This window comes from Zootermopsis nevadensis, unplaced genomic scaffold (genome assembly GCF_977971745.1).
Source record: "Zootermopsis nevadensis isolate Lab colony 2312 unplaced genomic scaffold, Znev_1.0 Znev_ptg000029l, whole genome shotgun sequence".
NCBI classification, from domain to species: domain Eukaryota; kingdom Metazoa; phylum Arthropoda; class Insecta; order Blattodea; family Termopsidae; genus Zootermopsis; species Zootermopsis nevadensis.
In genome coordinates, this window is record NW_028259161.1 from 4,693,904 (window position 1) to 4,709,465 (window position 15,562).

At 40.0% G+C, this 15,562-nt stretch overlaps 1 protein-coding gene across 4 annotated transcripts in view; it reads left to right on the top strand.

Annotated features, from left to right (window-relative positions):
- The window catches only part of LOC110835779 (uncharacterized), a 347,536-nt gene that overhangs the window by 99,094 nt on the left and 232,880 nt on the right, over positions 1-15,562 (top strand). For all 4 annotated transcript variants that reach the window (XM_022076346.2, XM_022076342.2, XM_022076350.2 and 1 more), the window contains exon 3: positions 12,287-12,339. The gene's annotated coding sequence lies outside the window, so the exon portion shown is untranslated. The remainder of the gene's footprint in view (positions 1-12,286; positions 12,340-15,562) is intronic.

Here is a 15,562-nt window from a genome sequence, read left to right on the forward strand (position 1 = left end):
AAAAGTCTATATGTACATGTGTCCTATGCCTTGCCGTATTTCGCTAGAATTTTGAGAGTGAAGCTGTGGGTTATAGGTAATCCTATATTTGCAAGGTGGCCTTCGTTGGAATGATCCCTTTTCGCAGCTGCTTGTTTACTTCTGTCAGGAGAGGGCGCCATGCTTCAGCAACCAAGGCCCAGAATGGATTGGATAGGGTGTTTAAAAGTAAATTTCACTGTTAGCTGAGGATGATGGGGTATTTCTGCAGCCCGATGTAAACAGAGGGTCTGCGATATATTTATCGTTCAAGGATTTATGCCAGTGGTGTTAATTTGTACACTGAAGATAGGTATGTCAAACAAAGAGTAATTCAAAAATGTATTTGTAACATTTAAAGCTTTCACGACGAATAAATTCACAAAAATCTTCTCGTGCGTACAGCCGCGTAACATTTCAGTCATGTTGTTGAATTTATTTTAAAAAAAGGTAAGTATCCCTATGTGAGAAGCTTAGTGTCATCATGAAATCCGGAAGATATGGCGTATTTTATCCTTCTTTTCACAACCTGGCCTCAGGCGACGAATTTCCAGAGATTTTATATGCGTTTTTCTCGTGCGTGCTACATGTCTCTCCTCTCACGTGCCTTTTGATTTCATCACCCTAAAATGAGTTGAGATATTAAAGCATATGGAGTCTGCAGTGTGTATATCCTCCAGTGAGTGGTATGTGTTGTTAAATACATGGTAGCTGTGCAAAGAACTCATGGCGAGAGTGGAAAGGTGCAATCTGATTTGAGAACATATATTTTCAAAAGCCGTTACTGCGCTTTTATGTGCTGCATTGGGCTGATATATCCTTTTTGTCATAAACAATAAATATTCGTATTTCTTTAAATACATACCATGGCCCAAAATCATTACAAATAAATTTTATAGATCGTAATGAGAACTACACTTAGTGTTAGGCTTTAGGTTACAATTTCTTGTAGTGATTCTGTCTTCATAAAACTTGTGCATGCTAGATTTAAGCTTGATATAAAATGGGGATTATTAGATACAAATTTGGATCAACACTTTATAATCTCCTAAGCAAGTTATCGTATATAAACTCTTGGTGCAACATTTATTCTAAATTATGTGGGTGTTTTTGGAAATGTAGCGCACAAACAGACGGACAGACAGACATGCTCTTCTCATTGTAGTTTTTATTTTATTCACTTTATGCAACGAACGCATAAGATCTCTCTGACTGCACACAAGAAATGTGCACTCCGTGTTAGACCGGTGCTGATTCCGTCGTTGCAAGTAAACGATCTGAGTAAATGAACAGCCCGCGTGGTAGTCATTGAATTAGCTAATGAACCCACCCCACCCGCTTTAAGCACTGCACCACGTAATCTAAGCAATCAGCGAGCTGTTTGTTTAGACTGGGAGGGATACCTACCGTGTCAGTCAGCGACAGTTTGGATATCTCCCTTAATCACAAAATCTCACAAGATTTAACATACATGTTTACCACCTACTGGGATAGGGGTAGCTGAACTAGTAAACTGACTGGATTCAAGGGCTTCTGCTTTTCCCCACAACGTCCGGAACGGCACTGAAGTCGACCCATTTTCCTCTGCATTTATTTTCTCGAGAGTAAAGCTTGAAGTTGAACGTTTAATTATATTGAATGAAGTTAAGAATACATGGAACTGCCCCTTCACTCTCTACACATGGTCTGTTTGGGATGAGCTGGGATAACCAGCCATGAAAGTGGCTGACTGTGTGTTCGATTCTCTTGGCTTCTGCTTCCAAGTCTGCTCTGAAATCCACACTGTGTCCGATCCACATGGTAAAGCGGTCGAATAACGAAGCTTACCGCCCACCTGCATCGAGTTCCGAGGTTAAGAATGTATGGAGGTTTACTCCCATATCCCCTATACAAATTTCTGGAGGTGTGCTTTGCCTGTTACTGACATCTGCATATTAGAGTTTGAATTCAGTCAGTTTAAAATAGTATGGAACCCAGAGTTGTAACAACAGAACAGTCTTATACGTCGTAAAATCGTTACGAATCCATGTGCCAAGATAATACGTACCTTAAAGTAGGACACGACTACTCCCTCCCATCACATCAAATTACCGACTGAAAGAAGCACCAGGATCCTCTGATGTGAACTCTATGGTCTCTTCGTCTGGTCACCGATTAGAACTGCAAGCCCTCTTCTCTTTACTGTACTGACCGGTTCTTGAACCCGAGACTACTTGCCTCGTCTGAAACGCCAGTTCTGAGTACTGTGTTAATCAATCAGTTCAGAACTGTACTGTTTTATTAGCCAGATCTCGAAGCCGGGCCCGCTTAATGCGTGTACTGTGCTCGATCCACAAGGCCCCGGGCCACCAACTGTGCAGAACTCCGTTGCCCTTCCCGCCGTGTTGCGGCATACGTGTCGGTAAGACGCCATTAACAATGGCTAAACTCGACACGTGGCCTGTCTTTATCACTCGAATTGGGCATTGACCCTCCTCCGTTGCTCGGCAGAGTTGTAAGTAGGAATACGAATGCGTCACGAGCTTCGATCTGTCTTACTCCTCTCCGTTTTTCCAAATGCTTTAAATAAATTCGCTATTGTACATCGTTGATTAATTTATTTTGAGTTTTTTGATGGTACTGTTTCAAATGTTGATGCAGATAAACAGCGTCGAATGATGTGGGTCAAAGATCATGAGTAGGTAAGGATTTAAGATGTGGTCGTGGACTATTTTAAGGCGCTGTCTTGTCATTCGCAATGTTGGACTTAGTAAAATTATGTGCGGAAATTTCAGTACTTGGTTTAAATTCTGAGAGCCATAGGCGAAAGCGGAAGTAGCCAGTTTTGCACTGAAAGAAATTTCAAAGAGTTGCTCCCCTTTTCGTGCAGTTTGTGGAATTGGGGCACAGGACAGCAGCAGCAAGTTTCTTAGCATTTCTGTTTAGAACTAAGGGACAAGCGCGGAGTTTGTTGTAGACTCCACACTGACAACATCCAGTGATGTGTTTCTTTACTGTAATTACATTTACCGTGTTCTTCGTCGGCAAGTCCCTGGATACAGGTGAGGTAAAACTCCACCAGTTGTGTAGACAGTTCAAACTGAGAGTATACACTCTCATATCATGTCATCCTTTTTCTTTTATTGTTGCGATGGAGTAAGACTGTCCCTGTGAAATTGCGACCTTTGAAAGGCCCTTTGTCCATCCCCCAGATGTTATAGGGCCGAATATTGAGCAGTTATGGAATTATATTCGCAGGAAAAGTCGAAGGACTCGGAGAAAAACCTGCCCCAGTTCCACTTCGTCCGTCACACATCTCACGCGGATTGCCCTAGGAGCGAACCTGGGTCTCCGCCAGAGTTATAGCATGTCCATATCATCCCTACTTTGTCATAAAATGTCAAGTTGTCTGTGTCTAAGAACCTCGCGCATTCTAGGACCTCAACATCAAGGTAGACGCGTAGTGTGAAATGGATCGGGTCGAGATGGCAATGTCTTGTACCCCAGCCGATATCCGAACCTGGCTTCTTCAGAATATTAGTCGGAATCCTGTGAAATAAACCTGGGAGAAAGTTGTGTGTGCCCTTTGAAAGCTTCTGCTATTTTGACTGTATGCTTTTAACGTACGCGAAGGCGATACGGTTAGACAGCTAAGCTGCTTGCTATGCGATGGGCACTCCAAGCAACTGGCGTGGGTAGAAGACGTACTCAGAATTAAAATCAGCTGTTGTCTGCCTCCAAAATTCGCGTATTGAAATTAACTGAGCGATACGAACTACTGGTTTATGTCCCTGTCGCACATATGGACTTCCCGAATGACTTTGGTTCTAGAGGACTAAAGCACCAGATGTATTCGGTAGCTGCAGGTTTGTCTATGCAAACCGTGGGTGATGGTCACCATACAGTCCAGTTGACACTTTACCTATTGTCGCCGCCTAAAATATTTTAACCTTTCAGACTGGTTTCTATATGCTGATGCGTGTTTCAGTATGTGATTTATTTAATGTGTTGTCAGCCGCGAATAACCATTGCAGTTGAGTCGACTTTAAGCTGCCAGCTGACTGACTGTCGTTCTTAATTCGTGTTAACAGCAAGTCCACTGTGCCCATTTGCAGTGTAGATACCTGAAAATATTTGTGATACCAGACATTTTGAAAACCTGAAATGTTTCATAAATATAAATTTGTGTAAAATGTAAATTACAACCGGATAAACATTTTCTGTTAGTTAATGACAAGCGATGAACCATTATGCTTTTACTAATTAAATCTGCTGTGCAGAATTTTTCTTGAGAAAATAATATTCAATCGTTTGATCAAGTAATATCCGCCACAGTATATAATCTTAGACATTTTAATCTAGTTTGCATCTTCATGTTCTGTTTCTCTAAGACTCACCCATCCTACTCTTCGCGCCTTGTAACTGCGTATCGGCGCGTAAAATGTAACACCTTTCACAGTGACCTCTGACCTAAAATTCGATGCTGCGTAGTCATGCAATTAAATGTATGATCACATTGGCTGGCGAAACAAAGGACAGATTAAGAATTGACACTTTCTCAATGACAAATTTAGTGTGGGATATTTTTGTCATGAGTGTGATCAAGACGCAGTTTCAAGTGATCCCTTATTTAAAACAGTTCCAGTTAAACTACTTAGACTCTGACTGACAAGTGAAAGGTGAGTAGATCAGTTACTTGCTATCAGTCAGGTGGCGATTTACCATTCAGAACAACGTAGCTACCCGACTTTTCTGAAAGCCTACATCTTAATAGCCGGAAATTTATATGAAACAATAGACACGTAACATGTAGAACAAATAGATCTAGATACGCCCTCTCGTGCTAAAAGTCTGTTCTACCAAATAGTAATACATGCATATATAAGACTCTAGGGATGTGTAAAGTTTGGCGTGGATTAAGTTGTCAGTATCACTTGTCTGGTTCCATATTAATTTTTAGTTTTCTCTTTTGTAGTAAATAAGAAATCGTCGAAACGTGCATGTCTATTGCATTTTAAATAACTAATGTGATACTACCTAATAATTCTGAGTTTGTAATAACTTCCAATAACAAATTTTGTAGTATTTAAAACGCGTAGTTTTAACTATCTAACTAACGAAATAACTAATGCTATGGTTGCAAAACGCGAAGGTTCAATATCGCTATTATTAAAAAAACTCATTGAAACGATATAATTCCTTATAAAACTCTCTTACAACTCAAAATTTTAGGATTCGACAGTGGTGCTAGTGTATCTACCGTGTTGGTATTATTGATGGTAGGAAAGTATTAAGTTTAAGTAAGGAGTGGCTTGTAGAGGAATGATGTTCATACTAAGTTTCATGAAAATCCGTCAATTGCTTGCCTTAGGAATCTACATTTTCGGAACGACCACCCAATGGGGGAGAGTTCCCTCGTAAGGGTTTGTTTTGTGGTTTTCTCGCGACAATTTTAGAATATTCATTTCGAGTTTTAAAGTGTCTAGTAGTTTAACTGTCCGATTATTTGCCATGCTATCTCCACCAAATTCACTTGTAGATAAAACATTTTTTGGTAACCCCTGATTATTAACATTTGAGTTGTGGTAACAATGGAAAGAATGCCCACGCCCTCTTTCTTCACTCTTCAGTCGCCTGAGTTTCATAATAGATTGATTGAAGTAGTTCACTGTCACTTAACAATGGTTCTGCTTGGTTTTATTGTTACTTCTGACACACAGCATTAACTTTTCTACTACGGCTACCAATTTAATTGGTACTGCATTAATTTATAATTATTTGTAAGTTGTTAAGGCGTGACGCAACTGACAGCACAGCGGTGTGTTCGCTTTGCACGTGCAACTGCGCGCTAGCCTATAGGTCGGCGGTCTGTTATTGTTTAACGGCTGCAACAGAGCCTGTAGTGCAGACTGATTGGCTGTCACTCCTCCACACTCAATGGGTGTCTGTCGAATCTCGACCAAACAACGGGATATCCCGACTAAGATTCTTCGTGGTTTTCATCCGTTTCTCCAGAGTGCTGTTAGGCCTTATAGTGCTTTAAAATACGCTCACAAGTGCATCTTACTAAACCCTTAGCTTTACTTCTACAGTGCGGACATTTTTTACTAATTCAGGACAATAAATTTGAAACGGCACGAAAATTAGGCCGCGATAAGATTTGCGAGGAAAACTAAACAAAATATTTACAAGACTTTAATTAAAATGTTATATTATACACTTCAGATGCATGGCGTGTAGCGGAGGATGGTGTTAAAATGTTACCATAGGGAATTAGGGTGGAAAGGTGTGGGATTAGTCTCGCTGAGGATGAGAACCGGTGGCGGGTTGTGAATACGACAGTTGACCATCGGGTTCAGTAAAAAGCTTAGAATCTCTTGATTAACTAAGCATACTATCATATTCTAATGAGAACTGTTTTCCATGAGATTTTTTAAATACGTTCAAACGATATGTAGCTACAGGGCTCTTATGAATTTTATCATAGGCATATTAGGATGTGTATAGCCTACAGTAGCCTACGTGTTTTTACATAGGCTATGCTTTTCAATTCTGTTCCTTTCCAAGTTGAAGCTTGGAAGTATTGATATTTTGTGATGGTCATTGAATAAAGCAAATAAGCATATGCAGGGAGAGAGAAGAGTGAAGGACCATTGATAAAATGTAATCCTTTAAAACGAAACATCGAATGACGAGAGTCTTCTCGTGTATGGGTTACAAAGTGACGAATTTCGAATTAATTAAATAATTTTAATCTCCTAGGTAGATTACAGAATTATAAAAGGAAGTGACTGAATCGGTTTGTCAGTAAAACACAACAGGTTGTAAAGAATATCACGTCAAAGGAAGCAGTGATGAGAATCGCTTTAGAAAGACGGGAAGTCTGTTTCCCATGAAGTTGTATTAAACTCTGAGGAACAAAAGACCAGGGCAACCTCTTTCCAACCTCTTTGACGAACTGCATGAACGTGTGGATAATACCAAGCAAGAAGATCATGGCATAACTAATCAGTCTACTTTGCTATAAATACGTGCATCCATGTAATGATATTAGAGATGAATTATCAGTGTTGCTGTCTGTTTCTGGGCATAAGTAAGAGACAGTTTAACTCAGCGGAGTCACTGCCCTGCGGGTTGGGCGACTGGAATTCGATTCCTATGCTAAGAAGCACTGATTTTTCTGTTCACCGTCACACCCAAACCGCCCAGACTCGTAAGCGATGCTAACGTGATGCTTTCCCGCAGGGAGTAAAGCGGACGGAGCTTGAAGATCAGTTCTCACGTCCACCTGGGTGGGTCCCAGAGCCGATCTAAAGGGACTGTCGACTAGAAAAATTCTGTGCGTGCAGAAAATGTAAATGTTTGTAGCGAGCTACTTTACTGGATTAACTGTGCTCTACCAAGTATAATAAGAAGTACATTTACTCTGAGACCAACCAAGAATCAGGTTAGAGAATAACCATGATCCTCAGTGATAAGGTATGCCTCATGGACAGACGCTGTGTCAGACGGTGTGAAAGTATAATAATAGGTGACTGATAATACAAATAAATAACATTTCCATTAGAACTCATGTAAATAGGAGAGGGTTTGTAAATTCCACTTGTTAAAATTTTGTGTGATATTTCTTCATCCTCTGACGAATCGATTTTAATTATTGTTGGAGAGAAGCAATTATGATTGTTGTAAGAAGCCGTCTACCTATCACCAAGTGTAAGTTATGCGTAAACAGCCAGTGCAGGGTTGTTACAAAGTGAATTAGGTTTTTGTTTGTAAGTGCTTACCTGCAATGCTGATTGTTATTGATGAGTTAACACAACAGCAAACTATCGCGGACAAAACATCTGAGGCTGACAGCAAACGCAGTTTATTGCAATTTAAAAACAGTTGGTATTTCCTGATATGACGTAATCCGAGGGCTCATCACAGCAAAACAGTAACTTTGCCTGTGAACCCTTCCATCTTTATGCAATTCTTAACATCATAAGTACGTATTTGTTAAACATTAAACTTGGTTTTAAAGAGTGTATCTCTCTGATGTTGTATCCTGTATATCCCCTGCACAAGTCCTAAATTGGAGTCGACGTTGATTTTTGAGAGCGCTTTATATTCTGTAACTTAATCAGCTACGATCGCAAGGGATTTCCGATGTAGATGGGAGGTAGTATGTCTCCTGATTCAATCTGTATCGGCAAAGGGCTTCTTTCCTTCCTAGGTTTTGTCTTTCTTTCTGCATCTTTACGTCTCTTGTAATAATCAGGTAATTACAGTTATTATACAATTGTTAAAAGTTAAGTATACATAAAACTACTGGTTTATAGTCTTACATAGCGTTTCGCGAATTAACCAGCAACAGGATGCTAATATATAGACCTAATAATATGATCTCTGAAAACGTTCCACAGTCTGAAATGGCTGTCTAGATGCATAAACTGAGACGCAGACCTACGCTGTCCATGTCCCATGAACAAGCACGGTCATGGCACTAGAACAGATTTGCCACACAGATGATTTATATTTGGGTAGCCGTAATGTGTTTGGGTACACCATATTTGAATGCAGTTCCCCTCTTTGGTTTTATATTTTGTATTTGTTTAGTAATTACCAAGCTGTGGTTCTGTATATTCGATAAACCTGAACGCTGTGCTGCATTAGGTTGCTGACAGAACATTCGTCCCCATGACCCTAAACTGACAAGCGACGTGGATATTTATGCGTCCCTTGGAGTCTTTCAGTGTACCAGGACCTGTATGCGGTTGTCGAAAATCGTGTGTACAACTTCAACTAATCGACTCCGAAGATGAACGACTGTCAAACAATCGTTCATCTCAGAGGGCGGTGGTATAATCAGTCACACGCATATAATGATACACTGGACATACCTTATAAAGAGAAATGCGCTAATTTTGAGGCAGTACGGAAGGAAATTTTCTTATTAAGCTTCACTTTGTGTTGAGTTTTATCAAATCTAGCAAACATCTGAGCCGGTTGTTACTGTTAATCTGGTAAGGAAGTAACGTATCGATATGAAACTCGAAGATTCGTCACTGTCGTCACTAAAGCCTATCGTTGAAGCCTGTTGTGAGCCGTTGAAGAATACAATAGTTGGTGTCGTCGCTGTACGTTCTCGTAACTTCTCGCTCTCAGAAGTGATAATTTTTAATGAGTCATTCAAGTAAATATTTTTATTTGTGTTTCCCATTGGTGCTACAGGTTTAAGAAAAGTTCAAGGGAAATTCGTATTAGTTTAATCAATATTCTGTTAATTTAAACACCTTACACAGAAGCTGTTGTTTTGGACAATACAGAGTTTTACGTTGTTATATGCGTTTTCGTTTCTTACTTTCTATTTTTATCTTATATTGAACACAGCTCAATTCTAGACTGAGGTGCACCATACGCCAATAAACAGCGTTAGTTCTTAATGTTTAGGCTTTGTTTTCATATTCAAATAAATGATGCGACACTTAACGTTTGTTTTCAATTGTCTTAAAGCTGATAACATTTAGCAATTAAAAAATATAACAGTCTGTATCTCTAATAACCTTTCTGTAACGTCTCTCTCTGTAACATTACGTGTTTTTGCCCAGCTTCTATTTAAATACCGCCAATACGAATGTTTTATATGTAACACTGAATTTATATGGCGTCATGTTCTATGAGTACCCATCAGGAGACATTTAACTTTACTTATTAAAATGTGTTTTAATTTAGAAGTAAAGTATAAATCTTGATAGTCAGATTGGATCTCTCGAGTAGACTAGACTTATATAGGTATGCCAGTGCAGAATGTGTTTCACCACACACGCACACACTAACAGACAAACGATTTTGATAACTACTCAACCATTAACATCGCTCTCGTGCGTTTCTATTTATGCCTAGAGACCATTCCCAAATTCTCTTAAAATATTTAGACAACTATTTAAATAATATTTGTAGATATATAATATTAACACTAATGATACTTTAATGGTGTTGGGTGGAGGGGTATGAACTGGATTAATGTGGTTTAGGATAGGGACAGGTGGCAAGCTCTTGTGATCACGGTAACGAATCTTTTAGTTCCAAGGCGAGGGATTTTTTCATAAGCTGAAGGACTGTCAGGTTCTCGAGAAGGACTCTGTTCCGTAGTGTTAGTTACATGCTCTGTCTGCGCCTAATGAACTGCGATAGACTATACCGCTCAACAGACCTACCAATTATTGTCACACGAATGGTTTGAAGTAGCCTACGTCACACCACGGAGCCAGGTCAGTGACCAGGCGATGTGACCATACTCCACACTCGCGTACTGACCGCACTTCCTTCATAGGACGTGTCCTTTGATACACGCCCTGCATTGGTTCTGGAAGAGGTTACGCATCAAATATTACTTTTTGATGTAGCTTCCACCTGCTTCGGGCATACACCAGCAAAGGTATAACTGAATGTAAAAATGCAGTTGTCTGTAAAAAAAAAAAACAGTACGTGAAATTGTTAAAAGTCAAAGAACTCTTATTCCCACGTAATGTTTCCAGAAACGTTTTATTTATGGCTGTTTAAACAGGCGAGGGCGTGTAGGTCACATGGGGGAAATGAGAAATAAATTCACATTACAATAGGCTGGCTACTGGTACATCAAGGCAAAGAAACCATTTGGGAGACGTATGAGTCAAAGGGAGGATAGAATGCAAATGGCTGTTTGAGAGATAGGGTACGAAGTTACGGATTGCGTTTAGCTGGTTCGATTGTACTTTCTGTAAATATGGTGACGAAACTTCTGGAAATTTTGTGGCCAGCGGAATAACAGTTGCCTACGAAGGAACATTATGTACCGTGGAATTGTTAGAATTAGTTTCGTTCCTTCCGAATACTAGAACTTCAAATATCTACCCCACAACTTTAACTGTTATTTTGTATTGATGAGCGAAATGCATTCTTTTATTCTGAGAAAAGACCAGGTAATGCGAATGCTTCAGAACAGAGTTCAACAGAAGATATTGTTGTTGTTTTAGGTTGCGACGTCATGTAGTCTCATTTCGTAGCCTGACGATGGAGGCAGTATGTTTCTCCGACGTTTTGGTCTCTACTTACGATTCTACATGGCGTCACAAGTCAGATGAACATCATCGTCATCTTTACCATTGTCAGAATCTCAAATTTTATTTTAGCAGAATATTTGAAGCTAGGAGAAGGAGTAAATTACAAAGCAGGGAACTTTACAGTGAATATTCTTCACGAAACATTGAAATTTTAAAAAAACAACGTATTAACAGTTCATTATTCTCCTTCATTAAAGGTTTTGTCATTGCTTTTGGATTTTGAAGCCCAGTTTCATGACCTGTGGAAGCTTCAATAAAGATTACGCATATCAAATATCGCCAAAACCAACAAATTGCTTCAGTAGTTGAAAGACCTGTCAGGAATATGATTAGACAAATATCGAGGACAAAATATAATTTGAAAACTGCGTTCAACATAGCCCATACTACTCGTAGATAGATTAGATCGTGATATGCACTCTGATTCTGAGAATCATATGTTGATTGGTAACTGAGTTGTTTAACGACGCTTTCTAAAAATGCGCAGGTCATACAGCGTTGAGGGGGGGGGGGGTGGGTGATGAATTGAATGTGTGAGAAAACCTGTCTTGGTCCACTTCAAGGGGTTTTTGCTACAATTTTTTGAAGGGCTGAGCAAAACTCCGAAGTTCGGGACCCTTGGCGAATATCGCACGTGGGACCTCCCGAGTACGAAAAAGACTATGGAACACGCGTAGACCGTTACCTACTTTGTGCGTGGAAATAAACAACTGTGCTTTGTCACGGGGCATTTCGGTATAAGGCAGAAACCGTTATGGACAAAACTTGGCAAACAAATTTCAGTTGTAAGTTGTATTGCATTTACAGTAGGTCTGTAGGCTTGTTAAAACTTACATTGATCCAGGAGCCAAGAGCGAAATATCCGTAGGCTTGTGCCACATAAGATGGTCATCCCTGGCATGAATGAGTCAGTGCTTCGAAGATTATCTCGTCAGCTTTCAACGCTGGATGCAGGGGGGACGCGAGAGATCCAGTGAGCCGTGTGTTATAGTTTTATTACTACATACGTTCTCGCTGGACCGAAGCATTTTCATCTCATGGCTATTGTTGTTATCGCTGACACACTCGTGACGCCCTTAGGGATGGGAAACTGTTATGAAGGTCACACAGGACAAATCAGTTTTCCGTGGATTTTTAGAATGTAAAGCTATTTGTAATAATACCACGAAAAAGCTCCTGACATAGATTTCCGTCACTTGTTTCAGGTTTTTGTGAGAGCGAAATGTATGGTGGTCGCCTTCAGTTTCTGTTGCAGTCGGTAAGTACACTTCTGCTTTAACCTACTTTAGTTTATCTGTTCTCTTACAGGCATAGATAAATTCTTCGTTTATTATAAAATGTATTCCGGAACTTTTCGGAAATTTGTGCTGCTCCCATTGGACCCCTATCCAGAGCCAGATAAATTCAATCAGCAACCCCCACTTTGGAAGAGATTTGTCAAAAAATAGTGTAATAAGCAGTCGCCTTCTTCCCATCTGAGATACTTTTAAATCCAAACTAAAAGTTTTTATTTAACTACAATATGTAACAACAGTACGAGAATAACAGGCCTATAAGTCACGACTTTCTTCAGCACAAAACTCCCTTTTTTCTCCTTTTTGGATAAGCTCCCTTGGGTTCAGAATAAAATTATTACTCCTACTGAATATGTGTGTGGGTGAATTTATTTGATTCGAAATTATAACCCGTGCAATACGGGAATCAATATAATTTTAGAAGATTGATGCTCCAGTAGTGTTCGTGGAAATCATTCATAAAGTTTTTATTGTTTATTGATCGCACTTTTTTAGGTTCAAGAATTTTCATGACTCTTGCCTGACAGTTTCACGTCAGACAGGAAAAAACAGTGTACTGTATTACAATACGTATTTTTGTTCCTGTCAGGTTCGAAAGAAGTGCGTCGAGAACGTGGAACTTTTAATCACTCTCAATGAACAAAATGTTTGCATCGCGCGTGATACAGCGTTCTTTATCCGGGAACTGTAGATCGTGATACATAGCACGTTAAATGATCCATACCAGAGTGTTTCATCGCAGTCAGCAATCACCATAGCAACCAGCAGTCGTGTCGCTTAATGCCGTGAGTCGCCGACCAGAACACGAGTGAAGTTCCACAAACTATTGTGTATACACATTAAGTTGCGGGGTGGAGTTAGAGGGGTGCTATTACTGTTGCAAGGAATATCATTGTTAAAGCGCTTTCGGGGTAATGTGAAACAGTTGTCCTGTTCTGTTCATAAAGTTGGAAGTTTCGACAATTCCTCTAACACTTCATGTCACGTACTTTCGCTTCCTGGCTTGTTCAAATGCGGCTGTGAATCTGTGGCTGCCAAGTATTCAGTATTTGAAGTCAATTAGTTACAGGCATAGATTAGAGAATGACATTAAAATGTGTGGCCGAATTCCCGTAGAAAGTGATCAGCGACGATCATGGCGCTTTGATGAAATATTGAGTCCCGCAACGTCGGAAACTCGTTGGGATTCGAAGTTGTCGCGGCGGTGAAGATGTCATTGTCGGTCTTCTGTGTTGTGACGCCGCGCGGTCTTGTACGTAGTTACCAACGTTTCGGTGGAACTTATCGCTTCCATCTTCAGGGTAAAGCGAGTTCCGCATATTATTGTGTTTGCGCATTCATTTGCGGAAGAGGTGGAAAGATGTTGTTACTGCACAGAATGTTTTATTAGACCTCTTTCAGGATAATGTGAAACGTCCTATTCTATTTATAAATTTCGTCCTGCAGATGTGATACGTTCCTTCAAAACGTCCCGAATCACCTGCAAGTCTGCACGACGTCAGAGCCTGGAAGACTAGGGAACTCGTGATTATCTGAATTATGGAGACTATACCAAAGAATTAGATGCCTCTACACTCCTAGGCCTAATATTTATGTTTAAAGAAGGTGCACGGTTCAAGAAAGAGGAAAGTAACACGAGAAAACTTGAATTAAGAAGCTAGGCCTATATCTTTTCGTCTTGTTACCAAATCACTACGAATTGAGACACACAAAACAATAATTTTACCCATTTCTGCATGGCTGTGAGAAGTGTTTCTTAGTCTAATGGAAGAACTTAAATTACATTCAGACCTAATGAAAAGAATGTACCGAGGAAAGCATTTAAACCCAGGTGTAAATTGAGCCGCTAAACGGCTGTGTTATTATTTACGTGACGTAAACAGATTGTGAGTCTGTATGGTTGTTGTGGCGAAGGGAGAAATTCTTTCCCCCTGTCGGGAATCGAACACCTGACATCCATTCTATGGAAACCATCCCGACGAACAAAATACGAACTGTCTCTAAAAAAATAGTTCGATTTTGCTTTCGAATTAGGGGTTTTTGTAATGCATTCTTGTAACATAAAACATGCCCATGTTCATTTCACTTACGAATTGAAGAGACTGAATTATACTTTTATTTTTAAAAATGTGCGTTTCAAAGTGATTGTTAACCGTTCTGTGTTGCACACATTTTTCAAACGGACTGTACTGCCTGTTACCTTTAAGCCCAGGGAAAGAAATTTATTAAATTGATATTTATTGATGACTACCTTTGCAGTCCATTCATTAACTCTGAGAACAGCACGTAAATCAAGTCCGGATGACCTCTGCGCCTATTTCTCACGCACAAAGCCGCTCGGGCCAATTATTGCAAGGCGTGACCGTTATCTGGACTGGGGCTCCGGCCGCCGCACAAGCAACACCGGGTCATCAGGCGCGACCCCATAAACTCCTCTTGACCTCACCAGAATTACCAGAAGTTTTCCGAACGCAGTGCAAGTCCGAAACCAATGGCAGAATGAAAAACACAAAAACCGTACAAAACGAAACTACTACGCGAACCTAAATAAAATTGCGTTAAGGCAGTGGAAAGAATAACTCGCGGTTTACTCTCCTGTAGGAGGAAATTGATATTCACTTCATGTTATTCCTGCCCCGTTCTCAACTAAAATGTTCAGAAATACGAATATTAATTTCGCTAAGTCTCTCCACATGTAGCAGCTCAAGAACTACAGAATGGGTTGTAATGAAAAGTAATATCGGAGAATTTTTGCTGACGTTTGTTGACAGATTCCAATTTTGGTTAAAATCTGACGATAACGTACACTTTACACGAATCCCGTGTACGAAAACGAATAAGGGAATCGACGCTAGCAGCGTTATTAGGCTATGCTAACGTTTCCTAACTTACTTTCTTTCAGCCCACGAATAAGACCTGTTCTTTCATATGAATTACAACCCTGAACTACAACAAATATACCTGATAATATAATGATTGTAGCTACTAAAATGCATGTGTGCAGCAAGTGTTGCACTCCGATATAAAAGAGAAGAAATTCAGTACATTAAGGTCCGTTTTATTATTGTACTCCCCAGTGACTAGGCTACAGGCTGAGAACTGGGTTTTCGATCTCTGGATCAACAAACCTCTTAGCCATGAGTACAGGGGTTCTTTCCTCATGGGTGAGGTGGGAAGGACTTGAGG